Source organism: Schistocerca americana, chromosome 8, assembly GCF_021461395.2.
Source record: "Schistocerca americana isolate TAMUIC-IGC-003095 chromosome 8, iqSchAmer2.1, whole genome shotgun sequence".
Lineage (NCBI taxonomy): Eukaryota > Metazoa > Arthropoda > Insecta > Orthoptera > Acrididae > Schistocerca > Schistocerca americana.
The window spans coordinates 509,356,064-509,368,674 of record NC_060126.1 but is presented as its reverse complement, the minus strand read 5'-3'; the positions used below and the strand labels follow the sequence as shown (position 1 = coordinate 509,368,674).

General features: G+C 39.7%; 1 protein-coding gene across 1 annotated transcript in view; it reads left to right on the top strand.

The window, feature by feature from the left end:
• The window catches only part of LOC124544773 (UDP-glycosyltransferase UGT5-like), a 133,748-nt gene that overhangs the window by 80,292 nt on the left and 40,845 nt on the right, over positions 1-12,611 (top strand). The window lies entirely within an intron of this gene.

Genomic DNA, 12,611 nt, shown 5'->3' with positions numbered 1-12,611 from the left:
CAAAGGCTGCTGCACAGCCCAGACCATCTGGATCCTCCTCTCCACTACCAGCTTTTCTGAACTGTGCAGATGGTAGTTGTCCTTATAACAAAAAAATGGTTCAAATGGCTCTGAGTACTATGGGACTCAACTTCTGAGGTGATCAGTCCCCTAGAACTTAGAACTACTTAAACCTAACTAACCTAAGGACATCACACACATCCATGCCCGAGGCAGGATTTGAACCTGCGACTGTAGCGGTCTCGCGGTTCCAGACTGCAGCGCCTAGAACCGCACGGCCACCGTGGCCAGCTGTCCTTATAACACATTCTCCACTTCCAAAATCATCCTGGCCGCAAACGACAGTGACCGACTGTCCCCTCACGCTCCACCCATCAGTTTCCACTCCCTCTGTCGTATCATCTCCTCCCTGTTCATGTTACCTCCTCCTCATTGCGTACCACCCTCTGCCAATGCACCCATCGATTCCTTCCCCTTCCCTGTTCCTCTCCTTTTCTGCTCCAAGCTTCTCCCCTCACACCCCACCTTCCGACACTACCCCTGGTAGTCCTCCGAGGCTGTGATCTAGTCCCTGCATGCCCTGCCAGGCAGCTCTCTTCTCTCCCCCTCCCATACGCTGCTATCCCTCCTCCTTCCCCACCCCTCTCCAAATTGCTGTTTATGTGACAGTCCTCATTCCAGTCAGAGCTCCTTGTGGTAGTGGTCATGTGTGGGTAAGGTGTACTTGTGTGTGTTTCCTTTGCTGAAGAAGGCTTTGGTCACAAGTGATAATGTGCAATGGTCTTTTTGATGTGGCTGTCTGCTCCTCAACAGGTCATCTTTATTGTGAGTAGCTGGGTCCTTTTCCTAATGTTGTAGACGTTTCCTTTTATATCTTCTTCGTAGATCACATGGCATAAATGCTCTTCTGGGTAGCAGGTGAGGCAGCGAAGTAATGTTACTTTCATGGTCTCATATTTGTTGTTCAAAGAAGGAAGGGGGCAGGGCAAGGAGAATATGACTTATCTTATCCACATGTTCCCTCAAGTGAGTAAGAAGTTTGATGAATTTCTTGCTGTCACTGATGATGTCACTCAAAGCAAAAATGCTGTCGAATGGTGAACCAGGAGTTTGGTTCATCCGGCCAAGAAGATGGTAGCTTATGAAGTGCCTTCTGTCCAGTTGGTTTCAAGGGTGCCATCCACAGGGGGAGAGCAACAGTGCAATTCATTTGAGTTCTCATGTGGCCTGACTTGACGTCCAGTAGGTAGGATGGAAGACAATGCCAACAGCTGCATGAGGCCTGGAGTGAATGAATTCGAGTGTGGCGTGAATGACACTTGATCGAAAGAGAACAAACACAAATCCAACCGATTGGATTGAAGTGGCTTGGAAGTAGCCTGGTTTGCAATCAAAGCAGGGTCCATTGTAAAATCACGGTTTTCTGCTACACGCCATTGTTCAGACTGTTGTTCACTTTTGGAGTATTATCATGAAGAGCGTTGTATTGCTTTTGATAACTTGAGGTGTGTGGAGGGTGTATTCAATAGCACCTGGTATTGCGGCCTGAGAACTGTTGTCCGACTGTGTGAATTGCGCAACACTATCGGGGCATGGCAGCAACACTGTAGTTGTGCAGTAAGCATAAATGTCCAAATTCAGTACAAACACAGTCGCCACAGACATAAGCATACTGCTACACTACATGGCTAATATGTGGGGTGTGTAATAATGTGACACGAGTCTGATATAGCACACTTTTTATTTTTACTGGAACCGTACAAGCAAGATACAACTGCTCATTCTGATGCCATTAAGTGAATCATCAGTCAAAGATTGCACATATGGTCTCAGTGGATCACCAGTGATGTTATCTTTGACACAGAATTCCCACAGCCTCATTTAGTCTCATTGTCTTAGTATTCGATGTGGTGTACACTCACAAGTATTTTGGATTTTCGTAAATTGGTATCCACTGTAGTGGTTACTAGGTGACAGAGTTAATGTGCCAGAAGATGAATTCTTAGAACTTCAAAATCGATTACAGATAGGAAAAAAAACCATAAACACAGTCGTTTCAAGATAAAATAGTAAGAGAAAAAGGTTTTTATTCCCCACAATAAGATATTTGGTAGCTGACATCCCCAGTTATCCCACCACTGTGCAAGCATCAAGATTAGTGATATATAATCACAAAAGCAAAAAGAGCTATCCACCAGAGTAGGTGGGTGAGGTTCTGCTGGCCAAGAGGAAGTGCTAATCCACTAATCCTAAGGAATTGTAGCTTTCTACTGCATTCCGGGGCATGTCGGCTTTGCTGGGAATGAAAGGGCAGATCTCACAGCCGAGGCGGCGTGTCTCGCCCCACAAGTATCTCAGTGTGCTATCCCCTTGCACGCACTCACCTCGCTGTTGAGCTCACGGGTCATGCGTCGGTGGGAGGATGAGTGGCTGGAAGTGACTGACAATAAGCTCCGTGTAGTCAAGCCCACAACGCGTGTGTGGTGTACTTCCTTTCAGCCCCATCGACGGGACGAGGTTCTCCTCACTCGGCTTCCTGCTCCGGCGAGAGGACCCTCCAATTTGTGGTGCTTGCGGCTTCCAGGTCACTGTGCGGCACGTTTTATTGGATTACATTTTATTTTCTGACCGGCAGGTCATGGCTGACTTGCCAGCGGACCTGCCATCTCTTTTAGGCAACACTCGGATGAATGTGGTTAAAGTTTTAAAGTTCTGTGCCCTGTCAAATGTTTTTACAAAGATTTTAGGGAGAGGATTTTAATTTGCTCACTATGTGACAAGCTCGCCCATATTTTATGTAAGTGGCCAGCCAATAACAATTTCCTGTGACATTCTTGTTGCTATGTTTCCCCTTTCCTTAGGTTTTACTTTCTTATGTAGAATTTTCCTTCTTTTCCTGCTTTCTTTGAGTGTGTGCTTTAGTTTTCTTAGGTCTGTCCACATTCGTTCCTTTTAATGTGTGTCAGGGCGCTGATGACCTCGATGTTGAGCACCCGTAAGCCCCAACACACCACCACCACCACCTAAGGAATTGAGGACCCGGGCTTCTAGTGGTTGCAGGGCAGCAAGGGGAAGGAGAAACATATAACACGTCAGAGCTGGACAAGACCTACAAAAATGATCAATGTGGACAAGGGCAAATTTTTGTGTTGAAATTTCAGACACCTGAAGAGTCGATGTTACTAGGTCAGACTTCATTGTCAAGAGCCAACCTTATAGTGGATGCAAGTGTGTTGAGGAGATTATAACAAGTCTCAGGAGTTTGCCTCTTGCAGTATTCTGACCAGTCAGGCAAACTGAGGAGGATCTTTTGCTCTTTGGGGTCAAACTGTCATAGCATCAAATTATTTGTGTTGTCTTGCAGGGTGTTTTGTTTCACCGGACATATTGTAATATTAGTTAAAGATGCTTGGATCAGTTATACGTTTCGTTTTCCCTGTACAATGTTTTTGCATTTTCCATCATCTGTGAGTGAACAATGAGAGTGATTAACTGGGCAAATTTCTTACTCGTACTAGCATGAGAAATGTATATCGATTGGAGGAACATTACTCTGTTGTTGCCTGTTACTTTTGTCTTATCCTTACTTCGATAAAAGATAATTTTTTGACTTGAGTAAGATCTAAAACAAGAAATATAATTGAACAAAACATTGTTTCTGTTAGGCCGTCAAAATTGTCATTGTGTATGACACACAATTATGTAATGTTGCACTGTTGTTACATTCTTTAAGTAGCTCAGATGGATAGAATTCATCAAATGCATTCACTTAGCAGCTTGTAACCTACAACATTCACAGAGCCTTCAGCACTTATTACTTGATGATATATCCCTTCTGGTACCTAGAACATATGAAGGCTGTATTTGCAGTGGGCTCGTAGTCCTGGTCATTCTAGTTCATTTGGTCAACACCATCAACCGTAGTCCTCGGCCACACTTCACTGAAAATTTGATCAAAAACTATTGATGAATCCCCTGTGCAAAAGATAGATGAAAATTTAAACCATCTGGTCAGTTCTGCTTCAGTGTGAACTCAGCTGACTGGAGAAAAATTTAGCCACCCCAGTGCAAGCTCACTGATGAATGGTAGACGTTTATGTTTCAAGTAAACATTATATGTTAACATGGATATATCTAACAACATAACAGAATGGCGAAAAGGGGCAATCGTGTTTGGCCATGCCCATGGCCACATGGCGTGTGAAGTTGCTGGATCTGTGCATGTTTCATTTGTCTACAAGTAATGGTGTAATACATGTGGCTGTAAAATGCGAAGTCAGAATTGTGGTCAGTGGTTGATCCTGACTGAGAGGAAACAGGGACATGTTTCACAGCTTGTGAATCAAAATTGTTTTCAAACATGACGGGACTTGCTGCACACCGTGAATGAACATCCATCCCTGCAAGATAGGGGAGAGAACATTGCCACGGGAACTGCATGCAGTGAGCATCTGGAATCGGCTCACCTCACAACAGGGCATTTTGCTCACACAGGCATCCAAAGAAGACAACAGTGGAGTTCATCAGGCTGGAAGAATATGTGACTGGTTTTCTGAACACTGCCCCACACTATTGCAACTTGATTGACTTGCAAAATTGCCTGACTTGAACACCATAGAAAATCTATGGGACATGATGGTACAGGGGGTAAAACACTGACATCAGGATCCCCACAGTTTGGTGAAACTTGTAATCTTACCCTCCCACACATCACCAGTAAATTTTCAGTCTCTTCATTAGTTTCAAAAGCTTCGAGAGGCATAAGATATACAATTTTTTTTTTTACTTGTCTTCATTATCTTGTTGGCTGCAGGACTTGTAGGTGTAGATTCTTGAGGCTCCAATTTTGACTTTGTGGGTTCCAGTTGACATAATAATTGAGGAAGTACTTCCTGTTTCTATGACATTTTCTTTATTTTGTCCCATTCTTCTACATCACACTGACTTCACGATCTCCATTTTCATAAAACCAAAAATTACCTTATTACTGCCAAAACTAAAAACATGTCCATTTTCATCAGAGGCATGTCCACTACTGCCAACTCATTCTGTGGTAGTAACATATTCCAAAGAGTTTACAAACTTTCTTGACAAATGAAGAATCGTCACTAAGCTGTATCATTATTTCTAAAATGAATCCAGAAATAAATTTAATAATTAGGATTAGATTGTGTAATTGATAACAGGAATTTTAAGTATGCTAGATATTTCGTAATTTCAAATATTTCTAAAAGAAGAAGAATTTTAGCTATACAAACAGAGATAGTAAATATCAGTTGTAACAAATTAATTTCTTATTATACATTTTAGCTTGAAATACAACACATCATATACAAAATCATATGAAATTCCTTCAGTGAAACAGCCGAGATAATGCTCACTTATATGAGATTCGAATATATCCCTGGTATCAGCTATTTCTATAATGAAAGGTAATGTCATAGGAGGTTGTCCCATTACAGACTGCACATTAAATCCTCAGTGAGTGGCTTAACCTGAATCTGATGTACCTGCACAACCTTGTAGACCTACTTCCTAACAGGATTTCCACTTCATGGTATGTTGGTACAGCAACCACTATGCTGAATGTGGTGAAAACAATGGTCTTCGTTGCAGTATTGATTTTTTTGCTTTATTTATTCATGATGTACATTTAACCTAAGACAAGGCAACTTCATATTGATCAGTATAATGTTTGTAAGTGTGTTTTGGGTGCCACAATTAAGGGGCTCCGGAACGCCCTATACTTGCAATGTTAAAATAACGCTTATAAATTACATCTTTCCTCACAAAGTATTTGAGGTAGGAAGTTGAACTTCTTACAGATTATTTATTGGAATATGGGCTACAACTTAACACAGGGATTTTACAAAATTTTAGTTCAGTTATTAAAGATGATTTTTTTTCAATTGTAATGAAAATTCACAACATTTTTTGCAATTTTTTATTTATATATTCAAAAATATACAGTTTTTTGGAAAAAGACTGTGTTAAATTATGCAGAAGGTACTGTGTAACATTTACTGAAAGTTTGAAACAAATATGTTTGGAATATCCTTAGAAAACATGTAATTAGTATGAGAAAATAAAAGTTTTGGGAATCGAGCGACAAAGATTGGATTAACTTTTTAGTGCATTCCAGGTCCATAGGATGGATTATCTTCATCCTCTGCAAACTCCTCCTCCAGCTTCCTCTTGTTCCTCCTGTTTACTCTTGCTTGTATTTCTAGACTCTTTACAGCCCTGTCTGGAGCCCGAAGGCGTTCCTTGTCTAAAGCAAGCATCGCTCGTACCATGTTAGAACCTATCTTCATTCCCATATTTCTAAATACCTTGCACCTTACAATGTTGCCATTATTGAAAGTCGCAACAGCATCATACACACCAAAGTGAAGTGTTTCTATTCCAACAAATACAGTCTTGGGGATTCTCGACCATGTAACACTATTTACACTTTCATTGGGGTTTTGAGTTTTTCCGTGAATACACTTTTTCAACTGTTCAGGTGCTTCTAAGTCTCTGAAAATAGGTTTTATCACCTCCATTATTGCATGAGGCAGACTATGCTTATGAGTGTACACTTCACCAGTTAGCAATCCTTTGTTATATTTACACTAACTGTCTTCTTCTTTGGGACACAAGCTATGTTGGGGATTTTCATCGGTTGAAGAAGTATGAAAAAAAAGAGCCCAAACAGCCTTCTTCATTTCGTCGACACTTTGTGTATTTTGCCTAATAGCCATTCCATAATAGTTCTGTATTTTGTCAATTACACTGTCAGTTAACCTTCCCTTCCCATCCAACCCTTTACCATCACTGAGTTTTTGTTTTTTGTACGAAGCTTTCAGTTGCCGAAGTCTTGTTCCCATTCACTTCTGTACGTGTCCAATACACTCAAATTTCTGCACTACAACATCATCACCATAGGGCTTCAGTCCTTGAACATGTTTGAAACTTTTAGAATCACCGTCACCAAGGTAATTAACATATCGCACTTTATCACACGCCTCAGAACGCTGGAATATACTGGCAACACCAGCCACTTCCATTCCTCCACTACTGCCACTATAGTTAGCTTTGCAATTATTTTCATGTGTACCTTTATATTTTTGTGGTCATCTACAATACTTTGATATTACTGCTACATCTAAAACTTTCCCTGTATACATACTGGTGTCAGATACTACACCATGAAGAGATGTGTGTCCGCGTTTATGCCAGGTACCATCGAACGCTGCAGTCAAATCTCTGTTACCATTATTTTCCATTACTGCCTCTTCCACAGCGTTCTTCATAGATTCTATACAGACATCTTCTACTTTAGACTCTATTAATTTATTATAGGTCGTAAACTTGGTTGGGGGATTTGGAAGATTCATGATGCCACAGAAAATTGCACCTGCAGTAGCACCCTTACCAACTGAACGCAAGGAATAAACAAATCTAATGTTATGTTCGTAGATTTTGCTACCATTTTCTTCAGTTGCAGTTACTGCAACACTGTTCCAAAAGGTGGTCATGTATGAACACTTATCACATTTCAGTTGTATTTCACTAGCAAGTCCTACATGCTTTATTATGGAGAGTTCCAGACCAACTTCACTACAATGAATACATCTTACACAGTTTGAAAAAATTCCTTTGAGAACCGACCTATCAAATACTTCATTCACATCCGATTTACCCATAAAACATTCATAGTTTTCACTCATTGAACCAAGCTTCTTCTGTGAAGTATTTTCTTTCTCACTTTGACTGCTATGTGCAGGTGTACTTGAGATGTTAGGTTCACTCACTTGGTTATCGTCTTTATTGTTTACAGTAATAACACATACCTTTGGCTTTCCAACATTTCTCCTTTTCTTAAAAGCCTTCAGAGGATTTCTAATAACTTTACTTTTACTCATTATTATACTTCAACAAAACAGAGACTCAAGAAACAGAATTAATTACGAATATTTTCGAGATAACGACAGAGTAAATAAACATGAAACAATCGACAATCACACCAGCGATATATATTGAACCATCACAGGTTAGCCACAACACATACTTTATCTCACATCACTAAAACGTACCTGATGAACACGGACGTTAATAATAACACCATTTGACAGCAGTTTAACAGCGCCACAGTGGGTCACGCCCATGTAGAACACATTTCAAAAAAAATTAAAAAATTGTTGTAGTCTTCGGAATTGAATAAATTATATATCTATTAAAAGGTAATAGTCTGCAGATTCAGAAAACGCAAAAAAGTAAAAATTGAACTTTTCATGCTTTTGAGCCTTTCCGGAGCCCCTTAAGAAGGCATCAGCAAAAATAGACTACCCTCATCATATATAATAAAATAAATTGAATCAAGTGTGTGCTTATGTCATATATTAAAAGCATAACAGCTGATAACCTTGCAGGTCTGTGTTGCATAGACAAGCAGATAAAAGGCAGGATCAGGCCTGTAAGTAGTCTTGTCACATGGCAAATATGCTGGAGGCCCCATTCTTGATTCTCCAGTCTGATATACTAATGTAGAGTATCAGTCTATGCTACACAGACCTGCAAGTTTATCGGATGTTTCATTTTTAATATGCAATGTGAGCACGTTAGTTCTCTTATTTCACTATATATGACTCATTTTTTGCTGAAGCCCTAATCATGGTAACCAAAACCCATTTACCGACATTACACTGGTCAATCTGAAGAAGCTTTATATTAGGCAAAACATGCATCATGAATAAATGAAGCAATAAAGTCAATTCTGCAAACAAGACTGTTGTTTCATTGCTTCCACAGCAAATACAGGCAGTTATCAAATTCACCGGTGTTGTTACACGGCATTAAATGATGCTTGCAGTAAAGTCTCTATGGGTGACTAATTTTTTTGTCTGGTGATGAGCATATTTTCATTCCACCTGTGGCTGTCCACTGCAGTTTATGTGGTGAATGATATTCAGCACAGTTCAATGAAGGTGTCAATCCCAACACTCACTTAAGCACCAACTGCTGTCCTATTCTCAGACATGCAGTTGTGTGCCGAGCAAAACTGTTACAAGCAGATTGCAACACCACTAGTATGTGTGTGGTAGATGTATTCATCATTACTGTGGAGATGTCACACAGCAATGTTCCGTTAGAAATTTTATCACACTGCACCATCATTACCAGCTCCATGAGTCTCCCTCAGACTGGTCTAATATGCCAGCAATGAAATTTTCCTCTTGATGTATGCTGCTACCTTGTAACATGAAGTGGCTGTTGCCAGCAACTGAAGGTAAAACTTGTAACATCAGCCCTTAAGAATGTTTCCCAGATTCACTAGATAGGATCAGTTATAAAGTAACACCAAACATCGGTCTTCTTATGTATTTCGAAATCATACATAATGATGTACAGTACCCACTGATATGGGTCTAGACTGTGGACTATATGCATCCCATGCTATATCTTATCATAAATGACCCTCAAAACTCCTCCCTCTTGATGTTCTGCAATGTAGCTAATATTACATCTTTATTAATAATCTGTTGTGCAAACTATACTACATGGCAAACTATACTACATGATGTTGGACAAGTCTCTTTGCACTGTTATAAGCACTGTGTCATGATGAATAACAATACTGTAAACTGATAAGGTAACATAAAATGATGAGCTGGTAAGATGACCATACAGACATTTGAAACATCCAAGATGTTTTAAATAACTATGAGCTCCATTCTCTTCATAATTATGTTCTATGAAATATTTGTTATGAACGTTTCCTGTACATTTCTTCTAAATTACATCAAAATAGTCATAAAACATCTGTGAAATGAATTGTATCTATAGCATACAATCATACAGACTGAATGTCTTAACGTTATCAGATTCAATTATCTTACACCTAAGGAAACATTTGATCAACCTTTACATCAGGTATTTTCAGATTTTCAATGATATTTCACTTTTAAAATTATAATATTGACAGTAACTGATGAAAGATATTCAACTGCACAATAACAGTAATTTCATAGAAGTACCTCTTATCGTTGCAATGTTGTCAGGTAGTTTAGAGTACAGTTCTTTCTTTCCTGTTTGTAGTAGTCTATTTTATTTTAGTCTTGTATGTGCATGATAAACATGTGTGTCTTGTTTGCTTCTTACTTCATAAGGATGAACATCCTGATTTATTGGTATAAAGTTGTTCATACTTCTCAACATTTCAAAATCAAGAATATTTCTTGCAAAGCATGATTGTATATGAAATACAGAATTAAACACACATCAAAAAAAGTTTTCCATCACCTCGGTTCTGAGAGTTCTGGAACATGTACAGAAAATTGGAATATAGATCAACATAAACATCATTTCCACCCTTTTTATTGCTCATGAAAACCACACACTGCATGTTGTGCCACCATACAGCGAGACCTTCAGACGTGGTGGTCTAGATTGCTGTACACACCAGCACCTCTAATACCAAGTAGCACATCCTCTTGCATTGATGCATGCCTGTGTTCATTGTGGCATACTATCCACAAGTTCAATAAGGCACTGTTGGTCCAGATTGTCCCACACCTCAACAGGGATTCAGTGTTGATGCCTCAGTGGTTGGTGGGTCACATCATCCATGAACACCCCTTTTCTGTCTATCTCAGGCATTTTTTATAGGGTTCTTGTCTGTAGAACATGCTGGCCACTCTAGTTGAGTGATGTCATTATCCTGTCATTCACAAGATGTTCATGATGGGGGTGCGAATTGTCGTCCATGAAGATGAATGCGTCACCAATATGCTGCCAATACAGTTACACTATCGGTCGGAGGATGGCATTCATGTATTATACAGTCATTACGGGACCACCAGCAACATACGTTGGCCCCACATAATGCCACCCCAAAACAGGAGGGGACCTCCACCTTGCTGCACTCACTGGACAGTGTGTCTAAGGCATTCAGTCTGACCAGGTTGCCTCCAAACAAATCTCCGATGATTGTCTGTTTGAAGGCATATGTGACACTCATCGGTGAACAGAACGTGATGCCAATCCTGAGCATTCCATTTGGCATGTTGTTGGGCCCATCTGTACCATGCTGCATGGTGTCGTGGTTGCAATGATGGACCTCGCCATGGACATCAGGTGTGACGTTGCGCATCATGCAGCCTATTGCGCACAGTTTGAGTCGTAACACGACGTCCTGTGGCTGCATGAAAAGCATAATTGAACATGGTGGCGTTGCTGTCAGGGTTCTTCTGAGCCATAATCCATAGGTAGCAGCCATCCACTGCAGTAGTAGCCCTTGGGTGACCTGAATGAGGCATGTCATTGACGGTTCCTATCTCTCTGTATCTCCTCCATGTCTGAACAACATTACTTTGGTTCATTCCAAGATGCCTGGACACTTCCCTTGCTGAGAGCCCTTCCTGGCACAAAGTAACAATGTGGACACAATCAAACCATGGTACTGACCATCTAGACATGGTTGAAATACAGACAACACAAGCCATGTGCCTCCTTCCTGGTGGAATGACTGGAACTGATCGGCTGTTGGACCCCCTCCATCTAATATGTGCTGCTCATGCACTGTTGTTTACATCTTTGGGTGGGTTTAGTGACATCTCTGAACAGTCAAAGGAACTGTGTCTGTGGTACAATATCCACAGTTAACATCTATCTTCAGGGGTTCTGGGAACCGAAGTGACACAAAACATTTTTTGATGTGTGTATGATACAAGTTTTGTTGGCAGGCAGGTTTCCCCAGAAGATTACATCATCTGCAATCTGCAGTAATAAGTTTAAATTTTTTATTATCTCTTTTAATGTTTAACAAGAGAAAATTTTGGTAGTACAACATATGATTTGATTTATTTCATCTCAGAACATACAAAATTCAGATCATGTGATCTGTTGTACTGGAGACATGTCAATATATAATTTTAGGGATTTAGTTTACAGACTTAAAAATAACAACAAGTATATTTATCAAACAATTTTCTAGCTGTACGATACTTTTACAGTTTTGTACATTTTTTCCCCCAGAGATGTTAGTTGCCTTGTTTAAATTAACACATCATTCATAAACTTCTCCACTGAATAATAAAATTTTTCCACTAAGAGTTCATGTAATTTTTTTCTTTAGATGACCAATTTCTATGCTCAGAATATCACAGCCCTTTAATTTATTGTATATTTTCATGCTCATGTATTGAGGAGTCATAAAATATAGCATTAATCAGTGTGGAGGGAGATCCATGCTCCAAGAAATTTGGTAGAAATTATATTCTCTAGAGATTTGGTGAATGATTCCATGTAAAGAGTTAATGAATGCTTATTTTGTACTGTGTACAAATGTGTTGTAACTGCATTTTGTGTGTTTATTGGTAGTATATATCCTGAAAATTAGTCTGTAATGCATGTGGTACTCTTCTTTGGTGCTCTGTTTTATTAATACATTTCTGTCATCATCTGAAATTTTGATGTATTTGTGATATGGTCTAGACAGTTACAGATCATTCACAAAAAAGAGATAAAAGGAAAAAAAAAAAAAAAAATAACGATTGGTCCCAGACCGGAGCCTTGTGCTGCCTCTTATTTGATACACTGCTTTTCTGAGTAGTAGAAGTTTATGCTGC